This window comes from Miniopterus schreibersii, assembly GCF_964146895.1.
Source record: "Miniopterus schreibersii genome assembly, chromosome: X".
NCBI lineage: Eukaryota > Metazoa > Chordata > Mammalia > Chiroptera > Miniopteridae > Miniopterus > Miniopterus schreibersii.
In genome coordinates, this window is record NC_138104.1 from 75,248,955 (window position 1) to 75,265,843 (window position 16,889).

Here is a 16,889-nt window from a genome sequence, read left to right on the forward strand (position 1 = left end):
TTATTAGACCATTTCATATCCATTAAGATAGCTAAAATAAGAAAAAAACCCCACAATAACAAGTGTTGGTAAGGCGTGAATAACTGGAGCTCTCGTACATTTCTGGAAGAACTGTAAAATAATGCAGCCATTCTGAAAAACAGTTTGGCAAAATGTTACCCACAAAGTCACCATATGATCCAGCAGTTCCACTCCTAGGTATCTACCCAAGAAAAATGAAAACACATGTCTACTCCAAAACTTGTACACAAATATTCACAGTAGTTTTATTCATAATAGTAAAAAATGGAAACCACCTAAATGTCCATCAACTGATGAATGGATAAACAAATGTGGCATATCCATACAATAAAATATTATTTGGCAATAAAAAGTACTGACATGTGCTACAACATGAATGATCCTTGAAATTGTTATTTTACATGAAAGATGCCCATCACAGAAGATCACATATTATATGATTCCATTTATGTGAAATGTCTAAAATGGGCAAACACATAGAGACAGAAAATTAGCTAGAGGTTTCCTAGGGATGGGAGTGTGGGCGTGGCACGAATGGTGAATGTCTCCTATTGTGTATAAGGCTGAAATGTTCTAAAATTAGATTTTGGTGATTGATGACTGCACAATTCTGTGAATGTACTTAAGACTATTGAATCCTGTATTTTAAATGGGTAAATGTTATGGTACTGGAATATACCTATGTAAATTTGTTTTATATACCTAAATAAGTCTGTTTTAAAAGAAAAGAAACACTTTTTTAAATAACCCAGGACCAAAGTGGGAAATCAATACAGAAGCTATACAATTTTTACCAGAAGTCATGAAACACACTAAAGTTATATATAGAGTAAAATTTACAGCTTTAAATGGCTTTATTTTTAATAAAAAATATAACAAAAAAGAGCTATGTGTTCAACCTAAAACATTAGAAGTAGAAAAAACAAAATTAATCAAATCACCCAAAAAAGAAAGTAGTACTTAATAAAAATGAAATCATAAATAAATCAAATAAATACAATAGGGAGTTAAGCAAAGAGTTGGATCTTTGAGATGACCAGATTTAACTCCCTAGCAAATCAGATAAAGGAGAAGAGCTTAAATATTATATATTTATAATGAGAGAAGAAAAATCTTTCCCAGATTGGGCAATGGTTCAAAGTAGTTACTGTGGGATATTATGTATAACTGTTCAGCAACATACTTTAATATTGATGTGAAACAGATGTTTCCCCAGCAAAATGTAAGTTAGCAAAATTAATAGAGGAAGAAACATAGAAGAGAACAATGAATGTAGAAGAGATCAGAACAAAAATGGCATAGCACAACAAATACAAAGACTGAAAGGTAGAAAGGGAGGCAGCCCACAGACCTCCGGACCTGGGGAACAGCACAGTGGTCAGTTCCCTGGATTTAATTTCCCCTCCTACATATCACAAACAAGGCACTAGAGAAGCCTGTAACTCAAAACTGTCAACAGGCACAGACAAAAAAGCTCTAAGAAAAGCCTACGCCCTTTAATCAATGAACCAAGAAAAGTATGGCCTAACTGAACATATCCACCCTACGCTAGCCAAACACTAATAGAATACACATTCTCTTCAAGTACCCATGCCACATTCTCTAAGACATACCATATTCAGAGTCATAAAACAAACCTCAACAATTGAAATCATAAAGCATATGTTCTTTGATTATAATAGCACTGAACTAGAAACCAATAACAAAAGGATAAAAGGAAAGTCTCCAAACACTTGGGAATAAAACAATGCATTTCTATATAATATGTGGATGAAAGAGGAAGTCTCAAAGGACATTAAAAATTAATTTAAATGAAAATACAACATGTTGAAATTTCTGAGACACAGATAAAGCAGTGTTGAAAGGGAACTTTATAAATTTAAATGTCTATATTAGATAAGAATTAAGGTCCTAAATCAATAATCTAAGCTCCCCACCTCAAGAAGCTAGAAAAAGAGCAAAGTAAACCCCAAAAAAGCAGAAGGAAGTAAGTAATAAACATAAGGACAGAAATCAATGAAATTGAAAATAGGAAAACAATAAGGAACATTAATGAAAACAAAAGGTAGGTGTGTGTTTTTGTTGTTGTTTTTTTCTTTTTTTTTTTACTTTTTAAATTTATCTTTATTGTTGAGAGTATTACAGGTATCCCATTTTTCCCCCCAATTGATTCCCTCCACTTCCCTCCCACCCCCTCCTCAGGCCTTCACCCTGTTATTAACTGTGTCCATGGGTTATGCATATAACTTCTTTGGTTAATCTCTTCCCACCCTCCACCCCCTTCCCACTTTTCTCTGAAATATGATCATCTGTTGCATGCGTCCATGTCCCTGGATCAATTTAGTTCATCAGATTCTTTTGTTCATTAGCTTCTTCTTAAAGAAGACCCTTCAACTTTTCCTGTAGTGCTGGTCTGGTGGTGATGAACTCCTTTAGCTTTTCCTTGTCTGACAAGCTCTTTATCTGACCTTCAATTGTAAATGATAGCTTTGCTGGGTAGAGCAATCTTGGTTGTAGTTCCATGTTTTCCATCACTTTGAATATTTCTTGCCACTCCCTTCAGGCCTGCAAAGTTTCTGTTGAGAAATCAGCTGACAGTCGTATGGGTGCTCCCTTGTATGTAATTAACTGTTTTTCTCTTGCTGCTTTTAAGATTCTCTCTTTGTCTTTAACCTTTGTCATTTTAATTATGATGTGTCTTGCTGTGGGCCTCTTTGGGTCTCTCTTCTTTGGGACTCTCTGTGCTTCCTGGACTTGTAAGTCGATTTCTTTCCCCAAGTAGGGGAAGTTTTCTGTAATTATTTTTTCAAATAGGTTTTCAATTCCTTGGTCTCTTTCTTCCCCTTCTGGCATCCCAATAATACGAATGCTGGGCCTCTGAAGTTGTCCCAGAGGCTCCTTATACTATTTTCATATTTCTGGATTCTTTTTTCTTTTTGCTCTTCTGTTTCCTCATGTTCCAAATTGCTGATTTGATTCTCAGCAATCTCTACTCTACTGTTGATTCCCTGTAAATTATTCTTCATTTCAGTTTGTGTAGCCTTCATTTCAAATTGGTATTTTATTATGTTATCGATTTTCTCAGTTATTTCCCTAACAGTCTGCTTAAACATCCTTACAACCATTATTCTGAACTCTCTATCTGTTAGCTTGCTTGGATCTATTTCGTTTAGTTCCTCTTCTAGAGATTTCTTCTGTGCTTTCCTTTGTGACATGTTTCTTTGCCTCCACATTTTGGTTGCTTCCTGGTGTTTGTTTCTATGTATTAGGTAGAGCTGCTATTTCTCCTGGAATTTGTAGAGTGGCTTTGTGTGGGTGTCCTGTAGGGTCCAGTGGCTCAGCCTCCCCAGTCACCTGAGCTGGGTCTTTTAGGTGCTCCCCTGTGTGGGCTGTGTGCACTGTCCTGTTGTAGTTGAGCCTTGGTTGCTGTTGGCGTCCCTGGGAGGAACTGACCCCCAGGCCAATCAGCTGTGAGGACCAGCTGCAACTACAGCCAAAGAGCTGCTGTGCTGGAGACACCCCTATGGAGCAGGATTTACTTCAGTGGAGTTTTGGTGTTCACCAAGTGCGCCCCTTGAGAGTCACTCGTGGATGTGGTAGGGTTGTAATCCAGCGTGGTTGAGTCTGACCACCAGGTGCACTGTCTCTGGGGCCTCCTGGGAGGTGCAAAGTCAGCCTGTGCCAGTGCCTTGCTCAGGGCCACCCAGCATGAGCTACACGGCAAACCGTAGTTGGCTGCTACTTGTGCTGGGCTTGCAGGTGTCCAGGAGAGGCCAAGCTACGAGCCAGTGCAGGCTGCCGCTAGTGCCAGGCCTGGGGCCACTTATCAAGCTATATGGGGCCCGCTGCTGCTTGTTTGAGAGATTTTAGGAAAGTCCTAAGCATGAGGCTGGAGAGGCCACTTGCATAGAAAAGCCCCTGGAAATGGCCTGGATGAGCTGCAGGTGGGGAGGGGCGGGGACTCCTGGAATCACAGGGCGGGGCCAGAGGTGTGAGTCAGGTGCTGGAGATTCAAATATGGCGACTACCTGCCGGCTGTTCCCGGCGAGGGCTGGGCTAAGGAGCAATGGCCTCTGCCAGGTCTTCTGCCTGGGAGAAAGCTGCCCCTCCACCCGTCGCCCAGATCTCAGGCAGGTTAGTTCCTCCCCGAGTGTCCCAGGTCCTTTCAAGCTGCTGCCCTGCGCTGGGCTCAGAGGGAGCGTCTGAGTGAGTCTGTGCGCGGGCCCTTTGAGAGGAGCTGCTGGGTCTCCCCAGCCTCCGAGACCCTCAGCCACAGTCCCCACTGGTTTCACAGCCTGAAGGTGTGGGGACGTCTCTTCCCGGCCCTGGAGCCCTGGGCTGGGGGCCTGCTGTGGGGCTGGGACCCCCTCCCTCCTCCGGGAAATCTCCGCTGCCAAGATTCCCTTCCGGGTTTCAACCGAGGCCCTTGGTGTGGTCCCACGGCCGCGTCTCCGCAATTCAGCCCTGATCCGCCTGTGTCTCCGCCCCTCCTACCGGTCTCGGTGCTTCTTCAGCTCCCTGGTTATAGGGCCTATGTTCAGCCAGATTTCAGGAGGCTCTGAGTGATGGTGGTTCTGTATTTTAGTTGTAGTTTTGATGTGGTTGCGGGAGGCGGCGGGTGCAGCTGTTACCTACGCCACCATCTTGTTTCAATTCTCAAAAGGTAGGTTTTTGAAAACGATAAAATCGGTAATCCTCTCATAAGAATGACAAAGATAAAAAGACACAAATTACCAACAGCAGAAATGAAACAGGTGATATAACTACAGATCCTGAAGCCATTAAAAGAGAGCCCGAATGGCATAGCTCAGTGGTTAAGCATCAACCCACGAACCAGGAGATCACGGTTCGATTCCTGTTCAGGGCACGTGCCCGGGTTTCGGGCTCGATCCCTGGTAGGGGTCATGCAGGAGGCAGCCGGTCAATGACTCTCTTCTCATCATTGGTGTTCCTATCTCTCTCTCCCTGTCCCTTCCATTCTCTGAAATCAATAAAAACATTTTTTTAAAGTTTTTTAAAAATAGGAAAGGGAATACCACACATAACTTTATGCACATCAATTCAACAACTAGGATGAAATGATCCAATTCCTCACAAAACACAAATTCCCACAACTCACCCACTATTAAATAGTTACTCTGAAAAGATATTAACCAGATAATCTGAATTATCATATAACTACTACAGAAATTGAAGACATAATAAAAAACTTCAAAAAGAAAATTTTCAGGCCCAGATGATTTCACTGGAGAATTCTACCAAACATTTAAAGAAAAATTAGCATAATTCTACACAATCTCTTCCAGATACTAGAAATGAACACTTCCCAATTCATTCTATAATGCTAGTATTACTCTAATACTATAACCAAAGACAGAACAAAAAAGGAAAACTATAGACCAATATTTCTCATGAACTTAGATGCAAAAATCCTGGAAAAAAAGTATTAACTAATCAATTCCTGCAATACATAAAAAGAATTATATACTACAACCAAGTGAGGTTTATTCCAGGAATTTAAGGCTGGTTCAATATTCAAAAATCAATCAGTGTGAGGGAAAAGATGGTTGCCGAATAGGAAGACCTTTCTTGTACCTCCTCCTAGGGCCAGACTGGAAATACAACTAAATTGGGGAATATTCACCCGGAATTACCAACCGAGGTCCAGCTGAGGAGGAGACATATATCAAGGAAGGACAGAAAACACCTGGAGACTGGTAGGAAGGGCGAGGTCTTGAGAGGAGCTGACCCAGCTTCCAAAGGCAGCAGGCCGAGAGTGAGGATGGATTTCTCAGCTACAGGAGGGCTATTTCTCTGAGAAGATTGAGGCACAGAAACCAGGCATGGCTCCAGAGCCTGGAGCACCAGAGCTGAGACCAGCAGGCCATATAATGTCCAGCTGTGAAAGGTGGCAGGGCTTCTGGCCATCAGGGAGTCTGGAGCTGGTTGGAGATAAAGCTGCAGCTTTTTGTTGTTGATTTTTAACCTAGACCACAGGATTTTAGTTTGCAGCTAATGAGCTTCAGTGGAGGGAGGGCGGTGCGGACTGTAAGTGCCTGAGGAGAGGCTGGGGTAGGAAGCATTGGGGGAAGACATGGAAAAGAGGCAGCCAAGAGACTTGCATTAGGTCGTAACACCCCCAAACCAAAACGACCATTTTTCCTGAGAGATACTAGGTCCTTCCAGAAGCCACAGCTCAGGAAAAGGAAAAAACCCTGCCCTAGGTGATACAGCCCGCCCCACTCTCAGAAGCCCAGCCTGCCACACCTTGCATCTTGACCTTTGCAGAGGAGAGAGCAGCTGAGGCCAAGCCTAGGGTTTGAAGAGTCTCAGGAAGAGTCAGGCATGGGTGTGGGGGTGGGAACGACTGCCCCACTAATCTGGGAACCAGACTGGTGCTACCCCCTCACCAGAGAGCTGATAGAAACTCCAGGTTTCCAGCTGATCGCACTGCACTGCATACAAGGAACTACGCCAAGCTAAGAGCAGGGAAATATTAAGGGACACTCTCAGAGAAGTAGCTCTGGGACAGGGAAACACACACATCACTTTCCCAGAATTCTGAACAGCAGCTCCCCTCCCCCACTGGAGATCCAGAGGTCTAAACCCGATTCTGCCTAAAGCCCATTCAGAAACAGACTTTGGAGTAATTAAGATTGACAGCTGGTTGGCAGGCAAAGTCAGGTGGAGGAGGAGCCCAGGGAACCTGGGGAAGTTTGCTGTCCCATCACTGGACCCTGTGCTACTAACAAAAAGGCCTTAGAGTGCAACTTGGCCCCTCCCACACCCAGCCAAGTCCTAGGGAGAAAGATACAAACTGTGGATTGCTTGAAGCTTCAAATAGGTTGCTAAGAGCTAAAGGAGGACATTTTCTGACAGTGGTGAGCATCTGAGTACCTCCTGGGAAGTCCAGAATTGGCAGACAAAACAGTCAGCCTCAGTCATCAGAAGAGCAAGATACAAAGGGAGCAACCAGGAGGCACTAAACTCTGCTGAGACAAATGCCACTTTATTTTTTTTCTTCTTTATCTTCCTTATCTTTCTTCTTTGATTTGTTATTTTAGTCTCTTTTTTCTTTCATAGATCTAATTTTTCCCTTTCCTTTTCTTACTCTATTTTTGCTTCTTTCTCCTGCTTTCTCTGTTTTCCTTTTCATAATTACTTTCTACCTCTTTTATACCATTATTTGTCCCCTATTCTTTATTTTTATTTTCTTTCTTTCATCTCTGCCCTTTCATATTGCATTTTCTTCCCCTTACTTTCTCCTATTTTCTTTTCTTCTATTATTGTTCTCTTTTCTCCTTCCTAATTCTCTCTTCTTTTGTGGTTGATTTTTTTCTTGTTGTAGGGGCCTTGTGTATGTTCTTTTAAAAATATGTTTTTATTGATTTCAGGGAGAGAGAGAGAGAGAAACATCAATGATCAGAGAGAGTCATTGATCAGCTGCCTCCTGCACGCCCCCTACTGGAGACTGAGCCCACAACCGGGGCATGTTCCCTGACTGGGAATGGAATCATGACTTTCTGGTTTATAGCTTGATGCTCAACCACCAAGCCATGCCAGCCGGGCATGTGTTTGTTTTTGTTTTTGTTTTCTTGTTTTGTTTTGTTGTGTTTTGTTTTGTACTGCCAGCACCTGCCTAACATCTCACATGACGTAGTCAGGAGTGAGCCTTACAGTCAGCCAGCCTGAGAGGAGGTTCCTCCCACAAACAGGACAAGAACATTCAACACCCAATTACAACACAAGAGCCCAAATAACTCACACAAAGGACATTCCTAGAGCACCCAGCTCAGGAAATCTAAGAAACTGCATCACTGGGTCCAACAAAACACTTACTACCTAAGGCCACCCCATAAAGACTGGGAGGAAAAGCAATTTGCCCTAATACATAGAAACAAATGCAAAAGGACAGCAAAAATGGGAAGACAAAGAACCCCCAAATGAAAGAAAAGGAGGAAACTCCAGAAAGAGAGCTAAATGAAATGCAGACAATTTATCAGATCTAGAGTTCAAACTAATGGTTATAAGAATGCTCAAGGAACTCAGTGAGAATTTCAAGAAACTTAGTGGGAATTACAACATGAAACAAGAAATAGAAACCATAAATAAAAATCAGTTGGGAATGAAGAATAACATATCTGACAACAAGAATACACTGGAAGGAATCAAAAGTAGATAAAATGAGGCAGAAGATCGAATCAGTGACTTGGAAGACAAGGTAGAAAAAAACACCCAATTAGAGCAGCAAAAAGAAAAAAGAATTAAAAAGCAGGAGGATAGCTTAAGGGAACTTTGGGCAACATGAAATGTAACAACATCCACATCACAGGGATAACAGAAGGAGAAGGAAGTAAGCAAGGAATGGCGAACATGTTTAAAAAAATAATGACACAAAACTTCCCTAACTCAGTGAAGGAAAAAGTCACGAAAATTCAGGAAGCACAGAGAGTTCCAATCAAGATGAACCCAAAAAGACCCATTCCAAGACACATCATAATCAAAATGACAAACATTAAAGACAAAGAATCTTAAAGGCAGCAAGGAAGAGAGAGAAAGTTACCTACAAGGGAGTACTCATTAGAATGTCAGCTGATTTCACCACAGAAACACTTCAGGCCAGAAAGGATTGGCATGAAGTATTCAAAGTAATGTAAAACAAGGACCTGAACCCAAGACTACTCTATCCTGCAAGGCTATCATTTAAAATTGAAGGGGAAGTAAAGAGCTTCCCAGACAAAAAAAGGCTAAAGTAGTACATTACCACCAAACCATCACTGCAGGTAATGTTAAAGGGAGTGCTTTAAGAAGAAGAAATTGACAGAGAGAGGAACACAGGTATAAAGGAAAATATGACAATAAATAATGACCTATCTATAATAACCATAATGTAAATGGATTAAATGCTACAAACAAAAGACACAGAATAGCTGAATGGATAAGAAAATATGAACCGTATATATGATGTCTACAAGAGATCCACCTCAGAACAAAAGATTCATACAGACTGAAAGTGAAGGGATGGAAAAAATGTTTCCATGCAAATGGAAATGTAAGTAAAAGCAGGGGTAGCAATACTGAGATCTCACAAAATAGACTTCAAAGCACAGGCCATAAAAAGAGACAAAGAGGCCACTACATAATACTAAAGGGGTCAATACAACAAGAGGATATAACCCTGGTAAACATATATGTATCTAAATATATAAAAAGCTCTTTGAGGACTTTAAGGGAGAGATCAACAGCAATACAATCATAGTGGGGGAATTTAACAGCCCACTGACATCACTGGATAGATTTTCCAGACAAGAAATCAACAAGGAAACAGTGACTCTAAATGACACACTAGATCAGATGGATTTAATGGACATTTACAGAACATTTCACCCCAGAGCTGCAGAATATACATTCTTCTTAAGTGCACATGGGGTGTTCTCAAAGATAGACCATATGTTAGGACACAAAATAAGTCTCTCCAAGTTCAAGAGGATTGCAATCATATCAAACATCTTCTCTGTTCACAATGGCATGAAACTAGAAATCAATTACAATAAAACAATCAAAAACATTCAAACACATGGAGGCTAAATAGCATATTATTAAACAATGAATGGGTTACCAATGAAATCAAGGAGGAAATAAAAAACCTCCTGGAAACAAAGGAAAATGAACACACAACAACTCAAAATCTATGGGACAAAGCGAAAGCAGTCCTCAGAGGGAAGTTCATAGCATTACAGGCCTACCTCAAGAAAAAAGAAAAAGCTCTAATAAAGTATCTAACACTACAACTAAAAGAATTAGAAAGAGTATACCAGAAAAACCCAGAGAAAGTGGAAGGAAGTAAATAATAAAGATCAAAGTGGACATAAATGACATAGAGACTAAAAATGCAATACAAAGGATCAATGATCCCAAGAGGTGGGTATTTGAAAAGGTAAACTAGGTTGATGACCCTTTAGCCAGGCTCATCAAGAAACAAAGAGAGAGGACCCAAATAAGTAAAATCAGAAACGAAAGAGATGAAGTAACAACTGACACCACAAAAAATACAAAGGATTGTAAGAGAATACTTTGAACAGCTATATGCCAACAAGCTGGACAACCTGGATGAAATGGACAAATTCCTAGACAAATACAATCTTCCAAAACTGAATCAAGAAGAATCAGAAAATCTAAATAGGCCAATAACAACTGATGAAATTTAAGGAGTAATCACAAAACTCCCAGCAAACTAAAGCCCTGGTCATGACGGCTTCACAGGGGAGTTTTACCAAACATTAAAAAAAAACAAAACTTAACACCTATCCTCCTCAAACTATTCCAAGTGTTCCTACACTTCCAAGCTCTTTTTATGAGGCCAGCATTATCCTAATCTCAAAACCAGATAAAGACACTACAAAGAAAGAGAATTACAGGCCAATATCCCTGATGAACAGAGATGCTAAAATCATCAACAAAATATTAGCAAATCGGACCTAGCAATATATTAAAAAGATCATACACCATGACCAAGTGGGATTTATTCCAGGGATGCAAGGCTGGTACAATATTCACAAATCAATAAATGTGATATATCACATAAATTAAAAGACAAAAATTACATGATCATATCAATAGATGAGGAAAAAGCATTTGACAAAATCCAACATCCATTTTTGATAAAAACTCTCAACAAAGTGGAAATAGAGGGGTCATACCACAACATACTAAAGGCCATATATGACAAACCTACAGCCAACATCATATTCAATGGGCAAAAAACTAAAGCATTCCCCCTAATAACAGGAACAAGATAGGGATGTCTGCTTTCACCACTCTTATTCAATATAGTACTGGGAGTCTTAGCCACAGTGATCAGACAAGAATAAAAAATAAAAGGCATCCAAATTGGAAAGGAGGAAGTAAAACTGTCATCATTTACAGATGACATGATGTTGTACATAGAAAACCCTAAGGACTCCACCAAAAAACTATTAGATAGGTATTTAATAAATGAATTCGGCAACGTAGCATGATACAAAATTCACACCCAACAATGGATGGCATTTTTATACACTAATAATGAACTCTCAGAAGGAGAAACTAAAAATACAATCTTATTTACCTTTGCAACAAAAATGAATATACTTAGGGGTAAACTTAACCAAGGAGGTAAAAGACCTGAACTCAGAAAACTACAGGAAGTTGATAAAAGAGATAGAGGAAGATATAAACAACTGGAAGAATATACCATGTTCATGGATTTGTAGAATCAACATCATAAAATGTCCATACTACTCAAAGCAATCTATATTCTATGCAATCTCTATTAAAATACCAATGGCATATTTCACAGATCTGCAACAATCACTCTCAAGATTTATATGGAACCAAAGAAGACCCCAAACAGTTGCAGCAATCTTGAGGAAGAACAAAGTTGGAGGGATCACAATACCAGATATCAAGTTATACTACAAAGCCACTGTAATCAAAACGGCCTGGTACTGCCCCAAGAACAGGCATATAGATCAATGGAACAGAACAGAGAACCCAGAAATGGACCCAAGCCATTATGCTCAATTAATATTTGACAATGGAGGCTAGAACATACTATAGAGTAAAGAAAGTCTCTTCAATAAATAGTGTTGGGAAAATTGGACAGGTACATGCAAAAAAATGAAACTAGACCACTAACTTACACCATACATAAAAATAAACTCAAAATGGATAAAAGACTTAAATGTAAGCCATGAAACCCTAAAAATCCTAGAAGAAAACATAAGCATCAAAATATCAGACATCTCATATAGCAGAATTTTCACAGATACATTGCCTAGGGCAAGAAAAACAAAGGAAAAAGTAAACAAAAGGGACTACATCAAACTAAAAAACTTTTGTACAGCAAAGGAAACCAACATCAAAATGAAAAGGGATCCCACTGTATGGCAGAACATATTTGCCAATGATACATCTGATAAGGGGTTAATTTCCAAAATATATAAAGTACTCATACAACTCAAGAAAAAGAAGACAAACAATCCAATTTAAAAATGGGCAGAAGACCTGAATAGGCACTTCTCCAAAGAGGACATACAAATGGCCAAGAGACATATAAAAGTCACTAATCATGCTCAAAGTCACTGATCACCAGAGAGATGCAAATTAAAACGACAATGAGTTACCACCTCACACCAGCCAGAATGGTGATCATCAATAAATCAACAAACAAAAAGTGCTGGTGAGGAACTCTAGTACACTCTAGTGCAGCCAATAAGGAATACAGTGTGGAATTTCCTCAACAAATTACAAATGGAACTGCCATTTGACCCAGTGATCCCACTTCTAGGACTATATCCTAAGAAGCCTGAAACACCAATCAGAAAGGATATATGCAACCCTATGTTCATAGTGTTATTTACAATAAGATCTGGAAACAGCCTAAGTGCCCATCCATAGACAAATGGATAAAAAAGCTGTGGTACATTCACAGAATAGAATACTATGCAGCTGTAAAAAAGGATCTCTTACCCTTTGAGACAGCATGGAGGGACCTGGAGAGTATTATGCTAATTGAAATAAGCCAGTCACTTATATGTGGAATCTAATGGACAAAATAAACTGAAGCATGCAACAGACTGATGTGTTTCAGAGGGAAGGGGTCGGGGCAGGAAGAGTTTAACCAAAGAACTTATATGCATATATGCATAACCCCTGGACAGACAATAGTGTGGTGAAAACCTGGGGAGAGGGTGGGAGTGGGGTGAAGGGGGTCAATGGGTGAAAAAAGGGGGAGATCTGTAATACTTGCAACAATAAAGATAAATTAAAAACAAACTAACAAAAAATAACAAAAAGTCAATCAGTGTATCCCCTCATATTAACAGTCTAAAGATAAAAGAAATCACAAGATCATATAAATTCATACACAGTATGACAAAATTCAACACTATTTCATGATAAAAGTAGACAGACACATAGATCAAGGAACAAAATAGAGAACCTAAAACTAGCCCTACACAAGTATGGCCAATTTATTTTTGACAGAGGTGCAAAACATATCAACAGAGGAAGAATAGTGTTTTCAGTAAATGGTGCTTCGGTAATTGGACATTGAAATAAATGAACCTCAATCCAAGTCTCACACTTCATATGAAGCTTAACTCAAATGGATCATGTAAAGCAGGAAGGAGAAATGGGCAAATCAGCATAACAGAAAATTTATCTCTTCTCTCCAGAATAAAAGAAGCAGGCAAAAAAGTGTACAAATCTTGTACAACACAACTGACAACTAAATAATTAAATATTATTGTCGAGTTATATAAGGAACATTTATAAACATTTACCACGTACTAGGCCATGCATCCCCTCATATTTCAAGGAATGAGCTTCACGTAGGCAGTTTTCGGACCACATTTTTCTAAGGTTAGAAATCTATTAGATAAACTTTTGGAAACTGAAAAGGCACTTCTAAATAACTCATGGGCAAAAGAAAAATTATCACCTCTTAGAAAACACTTAGAACACAATGCACCAAACCTTGTAGGTTTTAGAGTGAACTTTAAGACGTTAAAATTGATGTGAGAAAAGAGGGAATCCTGCAAAATAGTGAGCGAATTACCCAACTACAGTTAGACAATAGAGTCCATCACTGACCACACAAAATTCCCCAACACTCACCCTCCCCAGGGCCTTAGAGCTGCGAAACACCTTGGGCACAGAGCATTGAGGTCCTCCTGACAACAACTATTCAACCGCCGCTGAGAACCACAGCCACTTCCGGTCACCACCCCTAGCGCCGCTCCTCCTCGGGATTTGGGGCTTCGCAGGAAGGGGGCGTGGTCCTGCACATGCGCAAAGCCAAATTTGAAGCCGCTGTCCGCTGAGTCAACATGGAGCTGTTCCTGAGTTGGTGTTTTGAGGCATTCGGTGCCCCTCGGCAGCGATGGGGAATATGGCCGCAGCCAGGTCGCGCTTCCTCGTGGGGTACACCATGTTGAAGGGGTGTCCATTCCGTACGGAGGATGAGGAAGCCTCTAAAGTCACAGGGCCGAGCGGTGGAGCTGTCTCACAGGTAGCGGGGAGCTGGGTTGGCGACGTTTCCGTGGACAGGCTTTCCGAAGGAGGCGGTCTTTGGATCTGTACCCTATGGATCTGTGTAAGAACGTTCAGAGAAGCGGAGGGGCCTCTGGAAAGACGCAGAGGTGGCAGTGGCTGCCATCTCCTGGCAGATACCACGGCATGAGAAGGGGGGGAGAGTTAGACTGGTTACAAGCCTCTCCTGGAACATACCACGAGGGGAGAAAGGAGAGCAGTCAGGCATGTGCAGGCCCCCCTAGGTTACAGCGCTGGAGAAAAAAAGGGGAGAAGTCAGTGTTAGCTTCCCCTCTGCTGTGCGTGTGGACTTTGGCTGTGGGGTTTGAATGTTCCCATCATCTACATTATCTTCCACTCCAGCTACCCAAGTTAAAATAAACATATGTGCCAATAATAAGTTTTTACTTTTTTTTAACCTAATGCAATATGTCGATTAAAAACATCTTTAAGAAACTATTGTTTTTATTTCCTCATAAAATAAAATTTACATAGTGATAGCCCTCTTACTTTGAAAATGTAGTTTTAAAACAATACTGTTTTTGCCCTTCAACCAGTTTGCTGCCCTTTATCATCTCCAATATGGAAATTCTGGAGATGCCCTGTGCTTCTGGGAGATGTCTCTAGGGCAAAAGGGGAAGGAGTCCTGCTGCCCTTCACCTGGGAATGCCTGCTTACACTTCAAAACCACGTTCAAATATCTCCTCCTCCAGGGAATCCTCTGGAAAGAGGTAGAAGGCTTTGTGCCCTGCTGAAGGCCTTTCCAAATCCTCAGGTGAAGAAGGTATTTTGAGGGGATCCCTATAGCCCTGGTCTGGGTGTTTGTTGAATAATTAAGTGAAAGAAGAAATGGAATTAGTGGAAGCACATTTGGCATGCATACACTTCTGATAGGGTGCCAGGGATCATTGTTAATGTTGTTGAGTGTCATAATAGTACTGTTAATGTTAAAAAAATAGGTCTATCTGTTAGACTATTTCAGAGAAGAAGGAAAGATAGAGCCAATACACCTATAAAGAGATGTTCAAAGTCATTAGTGATCAGGGAATACAAATCAAGACATGTTGAGATGACATTTTACACCCATTCAATTTGCAAAAATTTAAGTCTGCAATACCAAATGTTGGAGAGGATGTGCACCCACAGGATCTATCTGCGCTGTTGAAGGAATGTAAATAAGTGAAACCACTTTAGAAAATAGTTGGCATTCCCTCCTACAGTGAATATTGATATACCTCACAATCCAGCCAGTTATCTCTTAGAAATATATCCAAGAGAAACACTTGCACATGAAACCTAGGATATGCATGGCATCCTGTTCACAACAGCAAAACCTGGAAACAAAAATGGATGCTCATCAACAGGAGTTAAAATGAACGAACTAGAATAATACCCAACTATATGGATTACTATTAAGGGGGAAAAATCCTATAATTCCTGAGAGATTGTATAAAGCATAACACACTTTTATAAAACTAAAAGCTACTAATATAAAGAGCATGAACTGTTTAGGATTTTATGTAGTTATAATAAAATTATATAAAAAGGAAATCGAAAATTGATGAACTTGGGATTCAGAATGATGTTTACCTCAGTTGAGGGGAGGCAGGGCAATGAATTGGGGGAACACATGAATAAATGGAAATTATTTTCAAGGACCTACCTTTTCTTTTAGGTAGTAGGCGCATAAATGCTAATTGTATTATTAAAACTAACTACATATTTCAATTAATTGGGAAAGTTTAATTGTTAGATCAATATTTACATGTAAAAAGAGAAAGTTTGCATGGAGAAAAGTGCTGCCCTTCCTTAAATGGGGCAAGAAAATCTTTGACCCCAGACCGGAGATGGTAGGATAAGCAAGGAGGCAGGAATTCCACAGCATTGACACTTACTGAGGCCCCTGTCACATATGCTCTGGCTCCATGGCTCACTCCTTCACGCCACTCATGTCTGCTCAAATGTCTTTTTTTCAGCTACCTTTCTTCCCTGACCTACCCTACCACTCTAGCTCCTTGCCATGCTTTAGTTTTCTTTGTAGCCTTCCTTTTTATCAGAAATTATCTTATTCATTTACTATTTGTTCATCTACTTGTTCATGCTGATACTGAAATGATTTCTGCTTCTCACATGTGGAGTAATCAACTGCTTATTTTTGGTATATTTACCACACATGTAGGGAGCAGCAAAACACACACACTGGGTTAATTTTCTTAGAAGATTAATTATTCCATCCAAAAAACTCTGCAGGCATCCCTGGATGACACGACTAATTATAAAATTGAATAATGCAGGAAATACTAAACAGATGGAGAACTTATAAGTATATGAGACCCTCTTTGTTCACTCATCAGATATTTATGGATCACCAACCACTGCCCGTAGTACTTGATGTTTGGTAAAACAGAAGAGCCACCAAATCCCTAGCTTCATGGACCTGGCATGCTAATTGGTAAGAGAGCTAATAAACATTGTTTATTAAAAGGTGATAACTGCTAAAGGGGGGTGAATAGGGAAGAATGATGAGTTGGAAATTTGGGGGAACTGACACTTTAAATAGGAGGATCAGAGTCTCCTCTTAAACTCTACCACTGCTTTTCTGCACCCTGGAGCAGACCAGTCACAAATCTTCACATTTATGTGGGTATTTAGTTAAAAATGAGGAAGAATGCAAGGTCAGAATATTTTTATATTTGCAGCTAAGGACAGAATGTCAAGCACCTCTTGGTCATACAATAGATGCAAAGAGTAATAATGTCTAAAGAAAATTATTTAAGTGATTGCAATAGAGTTTT

At 40.2% G+C, this 16,889-nt stretch overlaps 1 protein-coding gene across 3 annotated transcripts in view; it reads right to left on the bottom strand.

Annotated features, from left to right (window-relative positions):
- ZNF81 (zinc finger protein 81) overlaps positions 1-14,229 on the bottom strand; it is a 75,998-nt gene extending 61,769 nt beyond the window's left edge. Inside the window, exon 1 of one of the 3 annotated variants that reach the window (XM_081126201.1) lies at positions 13,681-14,229. The gene's annotated coding sequence lies outside the window, so the exon portion shown is untranslated. The remainder of the gene's footprint in view (positions 1-13,680) is intronic. The other 2 variants (XM_081126202.1, XM_081126200.1) reach the window with 2 other exon arrangements.
- Positions 14,230-16,889: the final 2,660 nt, after the last annotated feature.